Source organism: Homarus americanus, unplaced genomic scaffold, assembly GCF_018991925.1.
Source record: "Homarus americanus isolate GMGI-L3 unplaced genomic scaffold, GMGI_Hamer_2.0 scaffold1640, whole genome shotgun sequence".
In the NCBI taxonomy this organism is placed as follows: Eukaryota; Metazoa; Arthropoda; class Malacostraca; order Decapoda; family Nephropidae; genus Homarus; species Homarus americanus.
Window position 1 is genome coordinate 439,327 of NW_024741924.1, and position 20,970 is coordinate 460,296.

A 20,970-nucleotide genomic window follows, 5' to 3' on the forward strand; every position below is an offset into this window, starting at 1 on the left:
AAGAGTCATAACACACAGGTTGTATAATCAGTCTTTACCAAGCCACTGTATAATGAAGCTCCTCCCTATACACACCCATACATCAAGTACCTAATCTTGTCGGGTTTCCTGACTCGTGAAGACTATCTATTCTTTTTTACGATTAAATCTCAGCAATTTGGGTTGGATTTCTTCACGTGTTATTTAAACCATTCATTTATATTTACAATTACTTCACAATTCCTGTATGGCTTTTATTATTATCATTCATCGTGTTTACATCCTTTAGTCAACGTCGGTAACACACTGGATAAATACTTTATTCTTCAGCCTAAGGGAATACCACTCTGGAATACGTAGACACTTCATTGTTCTAGCGCCCTCTCGCCCCATCATCAATCTTTATCACTCTGTTCTATCAGGCTGGAGGCAACTACCACGCCACCAGTGGGAAGGCAAAGCAACTGGGAACCAATGTTTTATGTCTGCCTATGTGTGATTCTAAAACCTTTGAGAAATTAATTCAATTTGCTTCTTCCATCCACGTAATGCAACAGCTTCTTTCATCCACGTAATGCAACAGTTTCTTTCATCCACGAAATACAACAGCTTCTTTCATCCACGTAATGCAACAGCTTCATTCATCCACGTAATGCAACAGCTTCATTCATCCACGTAATGCAACAGCTTCATTCATCCACGTAATGCAACAGCTTCATTCATCCACGTAATTCAACAGCTTCATTCATCCACGTAATGCAACAGCTTCATTCATCCACGTAATGCAACAGCTTCATTCATCCACGTAATTCAACAGCTTCATTCATCCACGTAATGCAACAGCTTCATTCATCCACGAAATACAACAGCTTCATTCATCCACGTAATACAACAGCTTCATTCATCCACGTAATTATGTTACTGTTAACCTATTCAGGTGTTTGGTTACTGTAAACATCAATTAATGGGTCGACAACATAAGCCACTGAACCCATACGAGTAAACACGACATATGAACAGTGTTATCTAAGCATCAACCTCGTAGCACTGTTGGTCTGTGATACAGTCAACCCAACGCCTCCTACCATACCTGTTTTCCCTCCTTTGGTTGAATGAAACATGACCTCATTAGTCCTCTCACTTCTCCCTTTCACCCAACTTAAACCTCCTAATAGACCCGTTTTAATTAAATGAGTTTATCTTCTTACTTCCTGGGATTTTGTTTACTTCTGTAAGGTAATTTGGCCTTTAAGTCACGTTCTCATAATTGTGTTATCTTGACAAAATGACGATCTGGGTCATTGTGTTTGAAATATTTTAACAACATTATTATGAAAACTACATGTTCAGAAATTTTAAGTATTTATTTATAGAAAACTAACACCTTCAATTTTCGAGGATAATTATAAAATTACAAAGGAATATTAGATGTTTAGAGTAAATTATTTGATAAAAGACAGTAAGTACCAACAGACCCAGACCAACTTACCAAATTGACCGAATGTTACTTAAGACCAATGAGACCAGACCACTAACCTAGACCAGGAATGTGCTGTAGATGTGTCTCACTGAGGTATACATGTGTCTCACTGAGGTATACATGTTTCTCACTGAGGTATAGATGAGTCCACAAGCATATTGTGAATCCCGGAGCTGTGAACACTATAACTCTCACTAATAACAATAAATATTAATCTAAATCCACTTAATGATTGATCACGAGATTTCAAAACAATTACGATAACAAATAAAATACTGACAATACATTCAAAGTTGTGTAGGTTAGGTTAGGTTAGGTTAGGTTAGGTTGAGACCGGACACCTAGTCTAGCTATAGGGAGGTTAGGTTAGGTTAGGTTAGGTTAGGTTGAGACCGGACACCTAGTCTAGCTATAGGGAGGTTAGGTTAGGTTAGATTAGGTGAGGTTGAGACCGAACACCTACTTTAGCTGTAGGGAGGTTAGGTTAGGTTAGGACCGGACACCTACTCTAGCTATCGGGAGGAAACACACAGGTTAGGTCGAGATTTGTGTGACTTCAGGCAGCATCTCGCGCCACAGTTAAGTAATGTTACAAAACTAAAGTAAACACATTAATCCAACTTTCCTTGTACAGACTTAGAAAAATTATCTTCCCAAGTTTTGGTGATTACATCGCGGAAAAGTTGAGCCATCCGAAGCACGATTCTGTGGAATTCCATTTTGATTTGGTTCTTTTTCGTGTTCCTTAAGCCATTTATTTATTAACATTCAGGTTACAATAAGTAAATAGTATCAAAAAGAACATTGAAATACTCAGAAGTGACTTTATAACATATAATTAAGTCTAGATGATAATACTAACACGAACGTGCTGGTCAAGCTCCGGGGGCCTAGCTGGCCCTCGGTCTGGGCTTGACCAGCGCGGAAAAAAAAATCGGACACCAATTCACACTTTTATATTTACTATAGGTGTTTATATATGTATTATGGATATATACTACAGTGACGATATAATATAATAGACAAAGAAAATAGGAATATATGTATTTAGTTTCAGGGTGTATTAAGTTATTAATTACTTACACTTATTACTATAATGTTTGTTTTCCTCTCATCTGTATAGTTTAATACGTTACTGTTGTTTTAAGTAACTTTAGATTATTTGTTTTTCTTTGGAACTAATGTTGACATTTACATTATTTTCAGAATATATCATAATATCACCCAACCCTTCCATTTAAAACGAAAACAAAGATTTTTAAGCCTTAGGTTACAGTAGTCCAGGTTTTCTGTGACACTATTCACGTATATTTAATATGATGACCTACATGAACGCCTCTGGCCAGTCAGAAGCTTAAAAACATATATAGAGAGAAGTTAGGCAATTATCAGTATTCCACAACAACAATAACAAGTCCACTATTCGAGCCATCATTCCCTGAACAACTCGAAGCTTGTATCCAGTCAGGTGTACCAACTGACCAGATGTAGTCACGGTTACGCCTTCAGTATAATTCTCCAGGTTTATTCAGTCACCGACCAAGGCTGGGAAGATACTGGTTTCTGACAGTGTACCTCTAGCGTTGATTACAGTGTCAGTGGAGATGGACTGTCCTCTGGGAAGCGGCATGTCAACAGTCACCAGGATGTTATCGTGTTTACTCACCAGCTTTTGGCCGTGTGCTCATTACGTATACATAGATAGCATTTTGTTAACACACACACACACACACACACACACCTGTAAATGCAATCTTTGGGTCACCCTTTCCAAAATTCATGAGAATTTTTTTCTCGATATCCAACATCCAATTTGTAGCAGGAATCATCATAATCGATAAAACAGATTGAGATAATTTATTCAACCACACGCACACAGAACGAAGATAGCAGCCTAGTTTCCTTCACCATCTCAACCTACCAAGAAATATAAACTGACCCAAGAAATAAACTATAAATTATGATATATATTTAGAAGCATCTTTGAAGCCTATGAAGATGAAGAAGTAAAATAAATCCAATGGCAAAAAAAAAACAATCCTAATTCTGTCCAAACTGACAATCTTTTTTTTTTTTTTCCTCGCTGATTTTAGATCGTAGTTTGCCCGTTAATGTTAAGACGTTTGCGACCCATTGCTTAGATCACGCCACAAACATGAAGTATTTATTGTGTTTTGGCAGTTCATTTGTGTTCAGCCTCTACCTGACAAGTGACGAGAAGAGGAATGAAATTGTGGTTGGAATAAAAATTGTGGTTAAGTCTATAGTAACGCTGGTCAGAGTCGCCGCCGAAGTGTCAACACTATCTAGTCTGAGTAGGAGGAGAGATATATAGAAGCCTCGACCGAACCCCGGTATACGAACCTTTGACCCACCGAACCCTCAAACCCTGAACCCTTATGAAAAGAAGAAAGTTCATACCTGTCAAAAATTATTAAACCCACATTTTCTAAGGGGGGGGTAGGTTAGGTTAGGTTAGGTTAGGTTAGGTTAGGTTAGGATTATGTTAGGTTAGGTTAGATTAGGATTAGGTTAGGTTAGGTTTGGATTAGAATGAGATCAAGAGTATAAAGGCAAACATGTTCCTAAATATCCACAAGTTACATTCAGTTTAACCTAATGAACAAGAAGGCTTCCACATTCACGTTAATACATCACATTCACTACCACATTAAGCTGAGTGTTTACGCGAGCTTAACGTCCATTCACTCTATTTAATTTTATGCCACGAAACAATTATTACTGTCACTGTTGCTTGTAGTATATGTAGTGAGTTTTTTTTTTTGCTGTTTCACTTCCTTTGTGTTAACTTCCTCTTCTCTCCCCTTCCTTCGTTCACCTTCCTACCTCCTCTTCCTTCCTCCCCTTCCTTCCTCCCCTTCCTACCTTCCCTTCCTTCCTCCTTCTCCTCCTCTTCTCGGATTTCCATTCTTAGACGAATTCTTGTTGTTATTTGTGTTTTTCAATCATAAACTCCACCTCTGCTGCCACCATATTTACTCACCTCTCTCGCTGCCTTAACACCCGCATGGATACTTTCCTTTTAGTTCAAACACACGATATATCCCCGAATATCCTGAATCCTCTGCTTTAGCCACAACGGATCTGGTTAATTATCAGATTCTCTCGAGTTCCCGGAAGCGTAATACCCCCCCCCCTTCCCCATCCCCCTCCCTTCCTCCTAACCTTCAGGAAAAAATGCGTATATCCACCTTCAGGAGGAATCATGTTCCCACGAAGGACAAGGAGCGACTGATACGTGGTATTTGTTCCTCCTCTCAAGATGTTTTCCCTCTCTCTCTCTCAGCACCATCACAGTATTGTAGTTTATCGTCTGATTTATTTCATCGACATAACTTTCTCCTGTAGATGAGTTTATTTCCTTCTACGATAGCGTCTTATCTTAGCTCGTCAAGTGTTTAATATTTACTTACTCCAACCTGTTTATTTAATATTTATTATTTATGCATTATGAGCCTCCTCCTCCTCCTCCTTTCCCATTTCCTCTCCTCCTGCTCCTCCTCTCCCTCCTTCTCCCCTTCTCCTCCTCCTCATATACAACAAGGTAGCCGAAACCAAAGGTAAACACAGGTACTCTTATTTTTTATCCATTCACTCTTCCTGATGTAAAGTCTCCATTTTACGGCTTTAAATCACACCCCTTGCTATCTCTTAATAGTCACCATACCTCACTGTTTCCTGACCACTGATGCCACAATGAACTCCGATTCGTAACCCACAATCTCATTTTAGTGAACGGTGGAAGTGGTTATTTCACATATCCAAAATGAATAGTTTTACTGGTGTTACACTCGCCTCCTGCACACGAGAGACATGCAGGTGTGGTCTCAGTGTATACAATATGTTTACACTTGCGTCTTTCCTGTCCAAAGTTTGTTTAAATGAGATTTGTGAACGAATGGCGGCAATAATATTTCAATCTAACCTAACCTAATCTAACCTACCTTAACCTAACCTAACCTAACCTAACCTAACCTAACCTAACCTAACCTATCCTAATCTAATCTAATACAGGTATAGTTTGGCTATTCTGTGAGAGTATAGACGATGTCGTCAATGCAAGAGAACAAATTGGATCATAATTTATTTTCATTATATTATGAAAAACAAAATAAAACATTATTCTGATCCCTATTGAGTGACACACACACACACACACACACACACACACACACACACACACACACACACACATAAGAATATTTGGTGTATTATGCCATAGGAACAAGATGACACCTACCAATGCATACTAATGAAGGACAAGAGAACCACGACGCACTGAACGGTTAACTAACAAAGTCTCTTAACACAGACTAGGAGTGAGACAAAGGGAACAACTCGTATAGATGACAACATGCATAGAAATCACCAAATGGAATAAACGAAAGAGGAAGAGTGATGGTACAGTCAATTTTTAGATAGAAGCCAAATTGCATATTTATACAACCTCGAAGCTAGTTTTTGGAAGAACCCCAGGACCCTGTGAATCAGTTTTACCCTTATTGGCTTCATGGTTCGTTTCAGATGTGATTTATACGTGCCATAGAGGATATAAATATGAAATGTGTATATGGTATTAAAATAACCAGATATAAACAAGAAAATAACACTTGTATGAAATGAAATTTGACTAAATGAATGGATTATGAGAAAGGCTTTAGAAGTACTTTTGAAGGAGTATGGGGAAGGAGGAAGAGGTGGAGGAGGAAGAAGAGGTGGAGGAGGAGGAAGATCAGGAGGAGGAATAGAAGGAGGAGAACTATCAGAATGGAGGGACCTACATTTCTGCTGTTGAAAACCAATCACTAGTGTACCGGTATAATGTTTCTCCACCGTCCTGTTGTAATAAACAGTCTTTAGCACAGGTGAGGAAGGAACAAGATAACTTACACCTACGATAATGAATTCTAATCACACATATCTCGTGGCTATATAACAACGGGAACAGATAGGGGAGGGACGGGCGGGGGTTAATTAATGATGAGTATTTCCTATAATAATTATCAAGTGTAATGACCCCTCGGAGGTGTAGTGAGGAGAGCAGTACTGATTTACGAACACTTTTTTTAATCATGGAAAATGCTAGAGGATTCTGGTGGTATAAATAACATAAAGAATCAAGATATTTTTTTATATAGTATTACTTCAACAGCGATAAGAGTAAACAAAGGAACGCGAGTACTAAGGAATTATTTCTTGGTTCATTTCAGAAATATCATTACAAGAGGAGCGTGTGGGCAGACGTAGAGGTTAGAGAACAGGTGAAAGTGATCCACTAATTGATCAGGTAAGTAATTAATGTATTGACACCACAATAAATACAGGTAAGGTTTAATCACCTTATTTGTATTACTTATGTCTGTTCATAAAGGAGGGTTGAGGACAGTATATATAGTCTACGGGTCTTAAACCTTTTGTCTCTGTACCATGTTGAGCAGACTCGGGATATACAACATATATTCACAGCTTTGCATTCGTTTGTGACATTTTTATTCGCCAAACGCTTCTTCAGGATTGTGATCTCTTGCCAGTATTTATATTTGGTGATTTGACCAGCCGCACGGGTAAGCTATTCCACACAGAGGGAAGTTTTAGCGTCTCAGTTTAGTTTTGGATGGAATATGAAAACTGGCAAATCTTGTTTAACGACAGTGATCCAGAACAGAGATGGTTCCCCTTATGTAAACAGCGAAGTCAAAAAGTTATTTAAGAAGATTTATTCCGAGAGACATGTAAAGCAGCTTTGTGTTTTTAACGTTGTTGTGGGAGAACGACCACACAAGTCTAGGATGAACACTACAGGGACAATGGTCACCTGTGGATAACATGGCCCCGTCTGTGACACGTGACACAATGTAGGTTTTCTGTATTGTCATCAGCAATTAGTGTAAAATGTTGTGCCAGGACATCTACGATATCATGTTTATAATTATTAATATAAAATGAATCGTTCACCGTCAGTTAATAAGAGATCGGTTTCATGATGACCGGTATGTTTATGTGTAAGCTCTTATTAACAGTGTCCTCCAGGGTAAAATTGCAGCATTAATTATATACACTGGAAATAGTTTTATGATGAAGCCGTCACAACACCTCCAGGGTACTGCTGTATATCAACTAACAGTAAAAAAAAAAATAACACGATTCATCTAACATCAACAGAGGTGAAACTTTATAAGATATGGTGTAAGAGAAGTAATATTTATTTTCACAGACTCGCAGGTATAGTTATAATATATATAATAACATAAATTCTCTTTCATCTCCGTAAATTACAGCGTGTCTTTGGTGTGTGTTATGGAAGCTGTTCACATATGGTCAACGTAAGGTAAATATGTCAGCGTCTTAAAGCTGTCAGAGAAACAGTCATCCCTTTATAGGAACCTTGTACTGTTTGTTAATTACCTATACTTAGAAATGAAGAACGTAATTAGTTTTTGTGGCTGTTGTGGGCGGCCTTTTGAAACTAATTTTAAAACGTCGAAAATGTTAAACACACACTTTAGGTCGCGAGAGGTTATTAGCATTTATTTCATATTGTTGGCTGCCAGCCACCACACTGTGTCGGCCAGACATGATATGACAATGCCACTGTACTGTGTCATACAGGCATTATATGACACTCACTAAAGGTTGACACAAGAGCCAGAATGAAACACTGACGCCAGACTCACCCGGCTGATGCCCTGGCTGGCCTCGATCATACCCCACCTATCATTAGTGAACAGTTCGGTGTGTCCTTTCATGTAACGCGCGCCCACACACACACACACACACACACACACACACACGCGCGCGCGCGTGTGTGTGTGTGTGTGTGCGCTTGCATGCATGAATTCATAATAAAAAACCTAAGATTTTACCAGTGTTCTAATTTAACCTCAAAATATATTCAGAAAATATAAGAATTTGGGAATTAATGAGGAAATGCTGCAGTTTCCTCCATTCATATGTTCTTATGTTCTTAAATACTTCGCTATAAAGCTTAACTCAAAACTAAACCTTCAACAGCATACACAACAGAGCTGGCACAAGGAGACGATAACACCGAGTAGTTAGGGGAGATAATCTTTGCCCTCTCCTGTGTGTGTGTGTGTGTGTGTGTGTGTGTGTCACACTAAATAGGGATAATAGCTAATAAAGCTTTAAAAAACAACTGATGGTTCTGCCAAATAGGAATACTGTATAGGAATAGCTTTTTATTCTTACAAGGTAAAACTTGCTCAGTTTTATTTAAACCATCTTTTATCATCCTAACACATGCAAATTATACCTAAAATAGGTAAGGTAAGGTGAGGTAAGATAAGGTAAGGCAAAGCAAGGTAAGGTAAGGTAAGGTTAGGTTAGGTTAGCATCAGTTAGTGTGCGAGGAGAGACTGTAGTAGCAGCTGCCTGGGTCAGTACTGGCCGGGGTTAGATAACTTGCCGAGATCAGAAATATCGCCCGACACACCGGACGCCTCTCTGGCCTTCACGCCTCAAAGATCCCTTTGTTGGGTGTGAGCAGCCTGCCGGAGCTGGCACTCTGGCACTCCCACTTACCTACATACTACTTCTTATATATATATATATATATATATATATATATATATATATATATATATATATATATATATATATATATATATATATATATATATATATATATGTGTGTGTGTGTGTGTGTGTGTGTGTGTGTGTAACACACACACACAGTAAAATAATCTCTGAAAGTTAAAAGAACTTAGAGCAAAACAATAAAATTAAGAAGACTGGAGCGAAACTTTTGGCATTAGGGAGACGGTGGTGTCCCGTGTAGCGGCAGGTACTGCACCCTAACACAATAATCTATTATAACTCAGGAGAGAGTGTTGATAATGGCGAGTTAAGTGGTGATGGGTGGCCAGCGAGCACCAGTGTGACGGAGGCTGCCAGTGGTTGTCTGGTTCAGTAATAAAAGAGACAATAGTTGTATCTGAGAAAGAGTTCGCAAAAGCTATTATGAAAAAAATCTGCACCGCCGCCATCATTATCAGTGCAGCGGCCTATCCCCTCCCCCCTCCCCGGGTACTGCTGAAGGGCTTCCAAAGTGTGTAGAGGTGATATAAAGCAACCATAATAGTTTATTAGCCAGGCAATTAATACGTGTGAGAATATTTGGAGTGACCGACTTAAGCAAAAAACCCTCAACCTAATATAATCTTCAATAGCAAATGTACAGTCTTAATACACCCAGGAGAACGGTGTAATATCTGGTCCTATAATAGAGACCTTCAGTCATCCACCATGTCTCATCCATCACGTGTCACCTATTAAGTGTCATCCATTATGTGTCAACAATCATTTGTCATCTATCACATGTCATCCATCCCGTGTCATACATCATGTATCATTCATCCCGTGTCACCCATCCAATATCATCCACCATGTCACCCATCAATCATCATACACCCTCCTCTGAACCACTAGGCTGATTTTTAATTAATTTTACTAAATATTTATATTAATAATTACACGGTCAATTACCTTATTATTAATTTTACAGTGATCAATCGTGTTGGCTGCCGGCGTAGAAAACCATTTATAATAACTCATCACCAGAAGCAGTGAACTGATTCAAACTAAAGTTGGTGTTCATAATTATTGAGATAATTAATATTTATTATGGACGGAACATTAAAAAAAGATGGGTCTAGTTTAATAAATCCTACAGTTCTTTTAATTCGAATACTGAACTTCCTCGAACGCCAGATATGTGTGGTTAGGTTAAGTGTATCCAGGACCTGACCTGACCTGACCTAACCTGACCTAACCTAACCTAAACCTAACCTAGTATAAAAATTAAGATTCAGTGTGTGTGTGTTTCCGAGTCTCGATCCAGGTTTAAGATATTAGCCAAGTCAGCAGTGTTGTGTACGGTGGAGTCATCACTGTGAAGACTTAAGATAATTTCCAGAGATTTTCCACAGCAGCGATCATGAAGAGACGCAAGAGATAGATTTTCATTTAACGTGTTTTGAGGTCGACAGTTTGTGAACACTACATGAAACACATTTTTTTTTAAATTTACAACAACAACAGTAACAAAGTTTGGAAGAGGAAATGTATGTACTTATATAACTGGAAGCATTTTTGTATATTTCTGTGTGTGTGTGTGTGTGTGTGTGTGTGTGTGTGTGTGTGTGTGTGTGTGTGTGTGTGTGTGTGTCATAATATCAGATTGTTTATACTTCCATCAGTCGAGTTCAAGTTACAATTCTTAACTTATATAAATATAATAAATTACACTCTACTGCCCTGGACTTTGTTCTGAATGATGTTTATGATTAGATAATACACACACACACACACACACACACACACACACACACACACCATGCCCCTACCAAACATGCAGTTGATATTATTATTGTTGGTAATATTGTTATTGTTGACTCAAAAAGAAAAAAATAATAATAATAAACATATTATCCCCAGAGGGCGTTCCCAGGCTCACGACCTCAGTGTGGGTTAAGTGGAAAGTAAATTTTCTCCGGCCCTCCTGAGTAAACGCGCTGGAAAAATCTTGGAGAATTTTGTCGCCCTCACCATGACGCTGCCCAGTAAGCTGAAACATTTGCTTCCCTCGGTTTCTTTTCTTAAAACGTATACATTTATTTCTTCATTGTCAGCTGTGTGTGTGTGTGTGTGTGTGTGTGTGTGTGTGTGTGTGTGTGTGTGTGTGTGTGTGTGTAAATTCATCGCACTATTGAACAATGTGGACAAACAGATATAACTAACCCCCATAATTTTTTGTCGTATATTCAACAACTAGCCCTCGTCTGAGTTAGTTTCATGGGCCAAGGTTTCCCATTTACCGCCATCACACTCAGAGGTAATTATGTGGTCTAAAAATTAAATTAGTCTCGTAAAACAGGCTACATTATTCTTGATAACAGCGCCAGTAACACTCGTATATCTCGTCTGGGACCTTACTACATGTATTTGAGGGTGTGGTGTGGTGTGGTGTGGTGTGGTGTGGTGTGGTGTTTTGTGGTGTCACGGCAGGGTTGTCCACATTAGTTAACTGAATGACACCACAACATATAACACCATCCATCATCACTGTACTTACCACCATCCATCATCACTACATATAACACCATCCATCATCACTACATATAACACCAGGTATAATCACTGCATTCCACCATCCATCATCACTACATATAACACCACCCATCATCACTACATAATAACACCATCCACCATCACTACATATAACACCATCCATCATCACTACATAAAACACCATCCATCATCACTACATATAATACCATCCGTCATCACTATATATAACACCATCCATCATCACTACATATAACACCATCCATCATCACTACATATTTCACCGTCCATCATCACTACGTAGAACACCATCCATCATCACTATACTTAAAACCATCCATCATCACTACATATAACACCATCCATCATCACTACATAACACCATCCATCATCACTATACTTAACACCATCCATCATCACTTCATATAACACCATCCATCATCACTACATAACACCATCCATCATCACTACATAACACCATCCATCATCACTACATATAACACCATCCATCATCACTACATCACACCATCCCTCATCACTATAGTAATGAACTGGGGTAAAGTTTTACTATATTTAGAAATTCCAACTTCATTAATTATTTCTGAATGGTCAAATTTTGAATTGGCCTCAGTGAGTGTGCTGTTAATCTGGGTCAGTCATACTTGTAGTTAGTTCCCATAAAGTTCAAAAGCTTTTGTACTTTATGGTGCCTGTGGCCCACGGGCCACGTTTGTGATATGATAATAACATTTTTATTATTATTATTATTTTTTTTTTTTGAGGGGAAGGGATTTTTACGACCGGTCACCTCTCTTGTAGCGTTGCGACTGCACACCAATTTCGAAGCGATGGGTACGGGCAAGGTAGGTATCTACCTACCTTGGGAATGGGTACCTCTTTTGTGATGTAGTAACCGCACACCTCCTAAGTGAGGTTCTGACGACGCATCTCTTTCGTGGCGTTATGTAATGAGGGAAATTTCTCATCCTTTTTTTCAGGATTAACGAAAATATAATAATAATAATAATAATAATAATAATAATAATAATAATAATAATAATAATAATAATAATAATAATAATATAATAGTGAAGTCCATAAATAAATACAAAAACAAAGAATATAAATATTGAGAAACAATATACAGTATGTATGTTGTGTTGTCAATGGTAAGAGAAGCAATTGAGACCCTGCAATTGTGTGTAAATGAGGCAGAAAGTCAGATCACCAACCTGGAACTTGGTCACAATTTTTGTGATGCCATATGGCAGCAGGGTCTACCATTAGACAATACATTACATTATGCTTCCACTATCTTCCCAGGCGGCAGTACCTCCCTGTTTGGTAGCTGCCTACTACCTACTACCTGTACAGTAAGAATTTACAGTTGTAGGAAAGTTGGTAGAGTGGCCAAATTGCTATTTAACCGTTCATGTGTTCTGAGGGGGGGGAGGGGGGGAACCTTCGTTGGTGAGGTCAGAGGTGACTCGAGAGGCCGATACGGACCGGGAGGCAGGGCTCCCACTTTTGGGGGAAAAGGTTCCTAGATCAGAAAATTTGAGTGGACTTATGGACAATCTAGGAAAATGGTAATTTGGTCGGAAATTGCGGGAAATATGATTATTATGAAAGGACCTATGATTATTATTCCAAAGACTACAATTTCGTTAAGTTTAACAGTGATTAGTGAATTATATACTTATTACAAAAGAATGTATTTTGCATATTAAGGGTTTAAGACTTCATTTGAGCTTTTTTTCTTTAAAACAGTTAAGTTCTCCATTATAAGTAACTTACTAATTTATTGCCTGCTAGTGCGTGTATCAGAGAGAGAGTTTTTATGCATAAATGTTTATAAAACTGAAAAACTAATATAATGCATAATAATAATTCAATTAAAAGATTTTTTTTTTAATATTATTCATTCTCGGGAAATATTCACATTAGTTTGGGGAATTCAAGGTTTTGCTTTGTGGGAGCCCTGGTGGTGTGGTGTGTGGTGTGGTGTGGTGTGTGGTGTGGTGTGGTGTGGTGTGGTGTGGTGTGGACATACAGTACAGTACATACATACATACTCTCACTTTATCATTGGTTTTGTGTAATCGAAGTTCATATACTTAACACATCAAAGGTGAATTATCAGAGACGTTAATTGAGTGGTCCTCTCAGGTAAAACTTACTACCTGTTGAGATAATTGACTCGTTCTCCTCAGAGACTGTCTCAGGTGAGGGAACCCATCATCCTGGTATTTAATAATTGTGTTTTGAGTTTGGTTAACTGGTGATACCATTTTTTTAGACCAGAAATATAAATTGATTCACTACAGTATTTATGAATTTCGACACAAGTAACAATAAATAATAATACGAAGAACTTAAACTTGCAGAACAACGATAAAATAATAATAATAATAATAATAATAATAATAATAATAATAATAATAATAATAATAATAATAATTACTCAAAAAATATATATATGTCATGTATCAATTATAAACGTTTGCGTCTCTTACAGTCAGAAATACATAAAGGTTAACTATGATACATAACCCAACCTTGCTATAATACCTGTATGGGACGGGGGTAATTGCCTATAGTATACATAGTCATCATTACAGTCGCTTTAATGATACAGTACAGCTCACGTCGAGGCTCCTACAGCTTAAATTAATTACACAGGGTTACAGACAGACCTTATGTGGATCAGGAATACTTGAACGAGGGTTTACTGTGTTATGGTGTTGGACGTAAACTGAATCTAATTAAGACCTTACACACCAGGTACAGGTAACTTACTGTGTATATTAATCACATGGTGTAATAAATTCTTAAATAGACGTCGTGGTGTGAAGGAGCTGTGTGTTGCATCTTTAGGTATGTATGTATGTATGTATGTATGTATGTATGTATGTATGTATGTATGTGTGTGGACGTATGTATGTATGTATGTATGTATGTGTGTGTGTGGATGTATGTATGTCAGGAAATAATGCAGTAAAGTCAAAAATAGGATTACCTGCTCATTAGACACTCAAGCTTATTTCACCTGACGATTAAACACCCTAACCTAACCTAACCTAACCTAACATAACCTAACCTCACTCCCACCAGATTGCATTCAGGTTGTTTTAATCATCCGGTGAATAATAATAATAAGCTGGGTTGCCTAATCTTCGGGTCATGAAAGAGGTATACTGTCCATAAAAGATACGTAAATTAAAATGTAAATATTGAACTATTCTGGATAAATAACCTTTTATTAACCCTAGTCAGCCAATCACAGAGCTCCATCATGGGTACGTCATAACAAGTGGCAGCCAATCACAGAGCTCCATCATGGGTACGTCATAACAGGTGACAGCCAATCACAGAGCTCCATCATGGGTACGTCATAACAGGTGGCAGCCAATCACAGAGCTCCATCATGGGTACGTCATAACAGGTGGCAGCCAATCACAGAGTTCCATCATGGGTACGTCATAACAGGTGGCAGCCAATCACAGAGCTCCATCATGGGTACGTCATAACAGGTGGCAGCCAATCACAGAGCTCCATCATGGGTACGTCATAACAGGTGGCAGCCAATCACAGAGCTCCATCATGGGTACGTCATAACAGGTGGCAGCCAATCACAGAGTTCCATCATGGGTACGTCATAACAGGTGGGCGGAGCTTTTTATCTCAGCGTTCCTCGGGGGTGATGTCATTAATTATTTTTACCTATTTCAGCGTAATTATTAACATGTTTCTACCTGAAGAATCTCCATCCCCCGGTTTATTTCTCCCAAATATTAACCACCCGAACGCTAACCTAATATGAAAGTCCGTTATATCGAGGGTCAGTTAGATGAGAAACCTCCATCTAACGAACTATATAGAGATGAAAGTCCGTTATATCGAGGGTCAGTTAGATGAGAAACCTCCATCTAACGAACTATATAGAGATGGAAGTTCATTATATTGAGGGTATATCACATAGAACTGGGGGGCAGTTAACGGATTACATGGAGAGAGAAGTCCTTTATAGGGAGGGTATATTAACGGAAGAAGTCCGCTATATAGAAGGAATATTACATGTAAAAAAAAACAGTTAACGGATTACCTAGCGAAAAGTCCTTTATAGGAAGAGTTCACTGTAATACCAATAATGTCTTCAGGTATTATTTTATCCCTATAGTGCCTAGGGTATAATTATCCTCTCGTATTAAGTTAAACAAGAGAGCGGTAAAGAGTAAGGAGAAGCCCGTCGGTGCGCCATGATGTCCAGAAACTATCACTCGAGAAAAATAAATATCAACTTAAGGTTCAAGAGTCGAGTGTTTGCTACAACAACTTTTACGAGTTTTATAAGATGAGAAAACAAACGATACTTTCTAGAGGTAAATAAATCATTACATGTATAAATAAATAAGTCAATTTTCGCCGACAAAGAAATCACATAAGATGAGGCTGTTTAGAAATTAGGTTATGATAAACGTGGTTGGTGATGGAGTAACATCTTGAAGTATTTGTGGATTAATTACTTGATGAACCTAAAAGACTTGATTTAATAGTGCCTCCTTTACTAAATGGCCATAAGAACAAACACTATGATAAAATAAACAGTTATTTAAGGGAATTTTAACCAAACAAAAATAAATAAATCATTTTTTTTTATCAATAATATAACGAATATAAGCAAGTTTATTAGAATTATCTCCCTCAAGAAAATATATCAAGGATTATTTACCCCCAGATCACCACACGCCTTTTCCCTGCTGGTGATAAAATAAGTCACAGTTTGTCTTTTATTTCTACACATAACGAGAATTAAATTTCACCCTCCGACTCTTACATTTATTGACGTGATGAACCAATTTGACGGAGTTGAGTCGCCACTGTTTTGTTTTCCTTCTCAACTTACCTCGTAATTTTACCACTAGACGTGTGAATACTCGTAAACACGTGTCTCTTTAAACACTTAATAGTCTTCCCAGTGTACCAAAACAATACCACGCGACGCAACACAAAATCTGATTAAAAGGCAAAATCCTATTGTGTTGTAGACTCTTATTTCTTACTTGTACTTGGAAATAAATATCTTACTTTATTATTTGTCAGTGGTATGAGTTAAGGAGAGTACTGCATATATAAACGCCCGTGAGAGGTACACACACATTACCATCGTACAGTACCAACAGTCTGACTGTCAGATGATACTTGATACTGAAACGTAATGTGGATCTGTTAAAGAGTTTATTAAACATGATAGCTCATTGGGCGAAGGAGAGCCAGACGAACAGGTCCTCAAACTACGTGTATATTATAAACATGACAACCTAAAAATATTAACTGGTTTCCTGTAAAGACCAATGACCTCAAGGCTGTGACCCCCCGAGGAATTCTGTGATTGGCTGACTGGTCCGCAATAGAACGTAATTAAGAAAGACTTTCAAAGACTCACACTAGAGTGACACAGCACCTCGCTCGAGTGCAGTCCACTTCTTGAAACGACCATTAACAATTTTCCGAAGAATTAAGACACATGATAAGGAATGATAATCACAAAGGTTGTTTGAAGGATTCCAACACTCAAGCTCCCCCATGTCTTCTTCCATAGTTCATCATCCTTCTTCCTTAGTTCATCATCCTCTTCTTTAGTTCATCATCCTCTTCTTTAGTTCATCATCCTCTTCCTTAGTTCATCATCCTCTTCTTTAGTTCATCATCCTCTTCTTTAGTTCATCATCCTCTTCTTTAGTTCATCATCCTCTTCTTTAGTTCATTATCCTCTTCTTTAGTTCATCATCCTCTTCCTTAGTTCATTATCCTCTTCCTTAGCCCATCATTTCCCTCCTCGCTTTCACCCTAGTCTTCTTCTCCTCACTTTCTCCCATCATTATTCTCCCTCTCTTACACCTCCTTTCCCCTCCCTTTCATTTCCTCTCACCCCTCCCTCATTTTCCTCCCTCTCACTTAACTCCTCTTCCTCACACTCTTATTTCCTTTCCTCTCTTCTTTATTCCTTTCCCTTTATCATCTACGTATCTTCTTCTCATTCTTGCTTCCCACATTCTTCCCCACTCACTCCACCCTATACTCACACCCCATTTATTTCCCTCTCAACCTTACTTCCCATCTTCTCTCTCTTTCCCTCTCATTCGTTTCCTCTTACTCTCACTTGTTTCCTCTTACTCTCACTCCCCTCCCACTTATTTCCCTCTCAACCTTATCTTCCATCCTCTCTCGTTTCCTCCCTACTCACCCCACTCCCTACACTCTGACCCCACTCCCTACACTCTGACCCCACTCCCTATGCCACATGACCTGGGGCTGTGGACAACATTAAGTCTTAATTAGCACTTAATTACTTACTAAACTTTGGTGACTAAAAGCCAACTTCAAGAAGACTAATTTTGGGACTTAGGTACGTGTGTGTACGTGTGTGTGTGTACGTGTACGTGTGTGTGTGTGTGTACAAGCTGTGTGTTATATTTTACGGCTGAGTCATTCGATGTTACAGCCGTGTTATGTGTTACGTCCTTGTTATGAGTGCGTTACGGCTCAGGCTCCGGGTCAATAAGGTTATACAACGTCACGTATGGTTAGGACCAGGATGGACGACCTCCCACCTGGGGAAGCGAGCGCCAGACACCTCGCCTTGACCCTATATGGTACACTGGTAATACTTGATACTCGACAGTGACGCGTCCTGGACCTGTTCATCTATCACTGACTAGGCTGTTTCATCTACTCGTGCGTTGTTGAAGGATAGAGGGAGATAGATGGATAGATGTGCGGCTTCATCTAGGTGTGTGGTGTTGAGAGAGAGAGAGAGAGAGAAAAGGCTTCTAGGCGTAAAAGTCCACTTAAATACAAATTGAGACAATATTTTAAAAAATCTTAGATATTTCGAAGTGCTTCAATATTTTTCTTAGACTTCGTACGAATACTTACATAAGGTCGCGCGTCGGGTCGGGTCGAGGGTCGGGTCGGGTCGTTAGGTTAGGTTAGGTTAGGTGTAGGTTAGTGGAGGAACGGACATATATGACATTCCCTCCAGATCTTTCAGCAGCCTTCCTCAGTAACAACAATGACCCCTGATATCACCCAGTATCAGTTTTCGTTTGAGATTCCATCAATTACTGGTAAAGCATCTTGGTACAAAGCCTCTTCTGAGTTGCTCCTCCAAGACAAGGATGGGCAGGAGGATGCTAGCAGACCTAAAATGTAAAACAAAGACAGGGGAGGAGGAAGAAGGAGGCCAGTGCGTGAGCCTTGGAACCACTTGTTATTTTGACCTTCTAAGACACCCACGCCACAGTCCACCTACCTCAATCTACATCCACGCCACAGTTCACCTACACCTACCCGGCTGTACCTTCACCTATACTGTACACCCGTCAGCCAGCTTGGATCTACTATTTCCCCGTTGAACAGTTTACATCTACTGCACGCCCATTGAACAGCTTGCGTTCTGTTTTGTTATGGACGTAGTACATCATCGTTAAACAGGTGAAGTGTTCATATTTGTGTACATGTTCAATACTGTTCAATCATCAGTTCACAAAAGAGAAATAAGTTAACATGATAAACAAGCAGGATATATTGAGTACCTCATAACAGTCATGTATTTCAGAAGTGAAAGAAATTAATAAGAGTGAAACCTCCATATGAAGAACTAACCTCTTACACACAGTCCGTTAGAAGAAAGTTTCATATTTAACGGACATTGATCTAACGGACTAACCTCTTACACACAGTCCGTTAGAAGAAAGTTTCATATTTAACGGACATTGATCTAACGGACTAACCTCTTACACACAGTCCGTTATTAGAAAGTTTCATATTTAACGGACATTGATCTAACGGACTAACCTCGCAAATATAGTCCATTAAATAAAGGTTTACACTATACATGTGATTACGTTTTCTTACGTGGAATAGTTTGTCCTGTAACAAAAAGAAGAATAAATGGAAAAACACAGGAATTTTTCTCTTTCTGGTGATATATATATATGACGGCTAAGCTATCGGGTAGAAGTATAATACATCATCTACTTCAGGATTTAGAGGCAGTCGTATATTAAGGGTGAGACAATGAGTTTCTTGTGTTGTGCTGTAGTGGTTCAAGAAGGTGCTGGGTTACTTACCATTAATAGTCTTATCAAGGACAGTATTACCAGGCCTGGGATCTAACCCCTACAGTACCTACAGTTGAATTAATGATATAAATCGTTAGGTTCTTTTTTTTTTCTTCAGGAATTACACAGGAAAATCCCAAGATATGGTAGTAATTGTTTTGAAATATACCAGTGTTTTTTTTTTAATTTATTCAAGCGTTCAATTGGTTCTCATTACAATTAATTTTCCGTCATGTTTACAGCTTCCATAAATTCGCTTCACTTGTTTAAAAAAAAAATTAAACGATGCTGAGAAGATTAATTTGGAAGGTTTTAAAATACCTGATGAGCAGCTTCAATAAACATGTTCCCATACCAAAAGGAATAAAGTCTCTACCTTGAAGATAAATATGAGTCCTCGGGTCATAGCGCGAGTGTGTGTCGTCAGTCATAGAACAAAAAAAGACTCATTCTATCATCCAACGAGACAGGTAATGACACAACCAGGTGACTTCTGAATCTCTTGTATCGAACACTACTACTACCAGCCAATGGTCATTTAGTGTCAAACTTTAATACGTAATTAATCTAAAGTGATAATCAGACGAAGATAATCCCCTGTGTAGGTGGATGGATGAGTGGCAATTGATCCGCCTCTTACTATAGCAAATCTTCCCTCTGAGGTGAGACTCCTGCTTCGTGCTGCATCAACAGGTGTACAGGTGTGCTTGTGTTCAGTGACATCCATGGGAGTTTCTGAAAAGCTGGTGGTGGTGGTGCAGTGGTCCACGACATACATACATACATACATACATACATACATACATACATACACATACATACATACATACATACATACATACATACATACATACATACATACACACACACATACACATACATACATACATACATACAGTTCTCCATACGACCTGACCCACATAGGCAATTTGATCTTCTACCAGTAACCAAAAACTGCAAACAGTGAAACTTCTATTTAACGGACTCTAAAGATATGAAAGTCCGTTATATCAAGAGTCCGTTATATGTGAAACCTCCAACAAACGGTTTATATTGAGTTAAATCCGTTATAATGAGAGTTTCACGAGAAATCTCCTTTTCAACCAAGAACAGTCTTCACAACTCTCTCTTACGACTCAACCAAATCTACAAAAAAACTAATTTATCTACAGACAACCACCATAAAGTGTACATTCACAACCCTCTTCTCTCCGCTGCCTCTACAAAGTGAGGAAAAACCCAATCTTGTGAGAGGAAATACATCAAAAAATTACACCA

The 20,970-nt window shown here is 38.6% G+C and overlaps 1 protein-coding gene across 2 annotated transcripts in view; it reads left to right on the forward strand.

Moving 5' to 3' along the window:
- LOC121876414 (substance-K receptor-like) overlaps nucleotides 1–20,970 on the forward strand; it is a 201,526-nt gene that overhangs the window by 51,649 nt on the left and 128,907 nt on the right. The window contains exon 2 of one of the 2 annotated variants that reach the window (XM_042381499.1): nucleotides 6,691–6,767. The gene's annotated coding sequence lies outside the window, so the exon portion shown is untranslated. Of the gene's footprint in view, nucleotides 1–6,690; nucleotides 6,768–18,884; nucleotides 19,064–20,970 lie in introns of those variants that run through there. The other variant, XM_042381500.1, reaches the window with a different exon arrangement.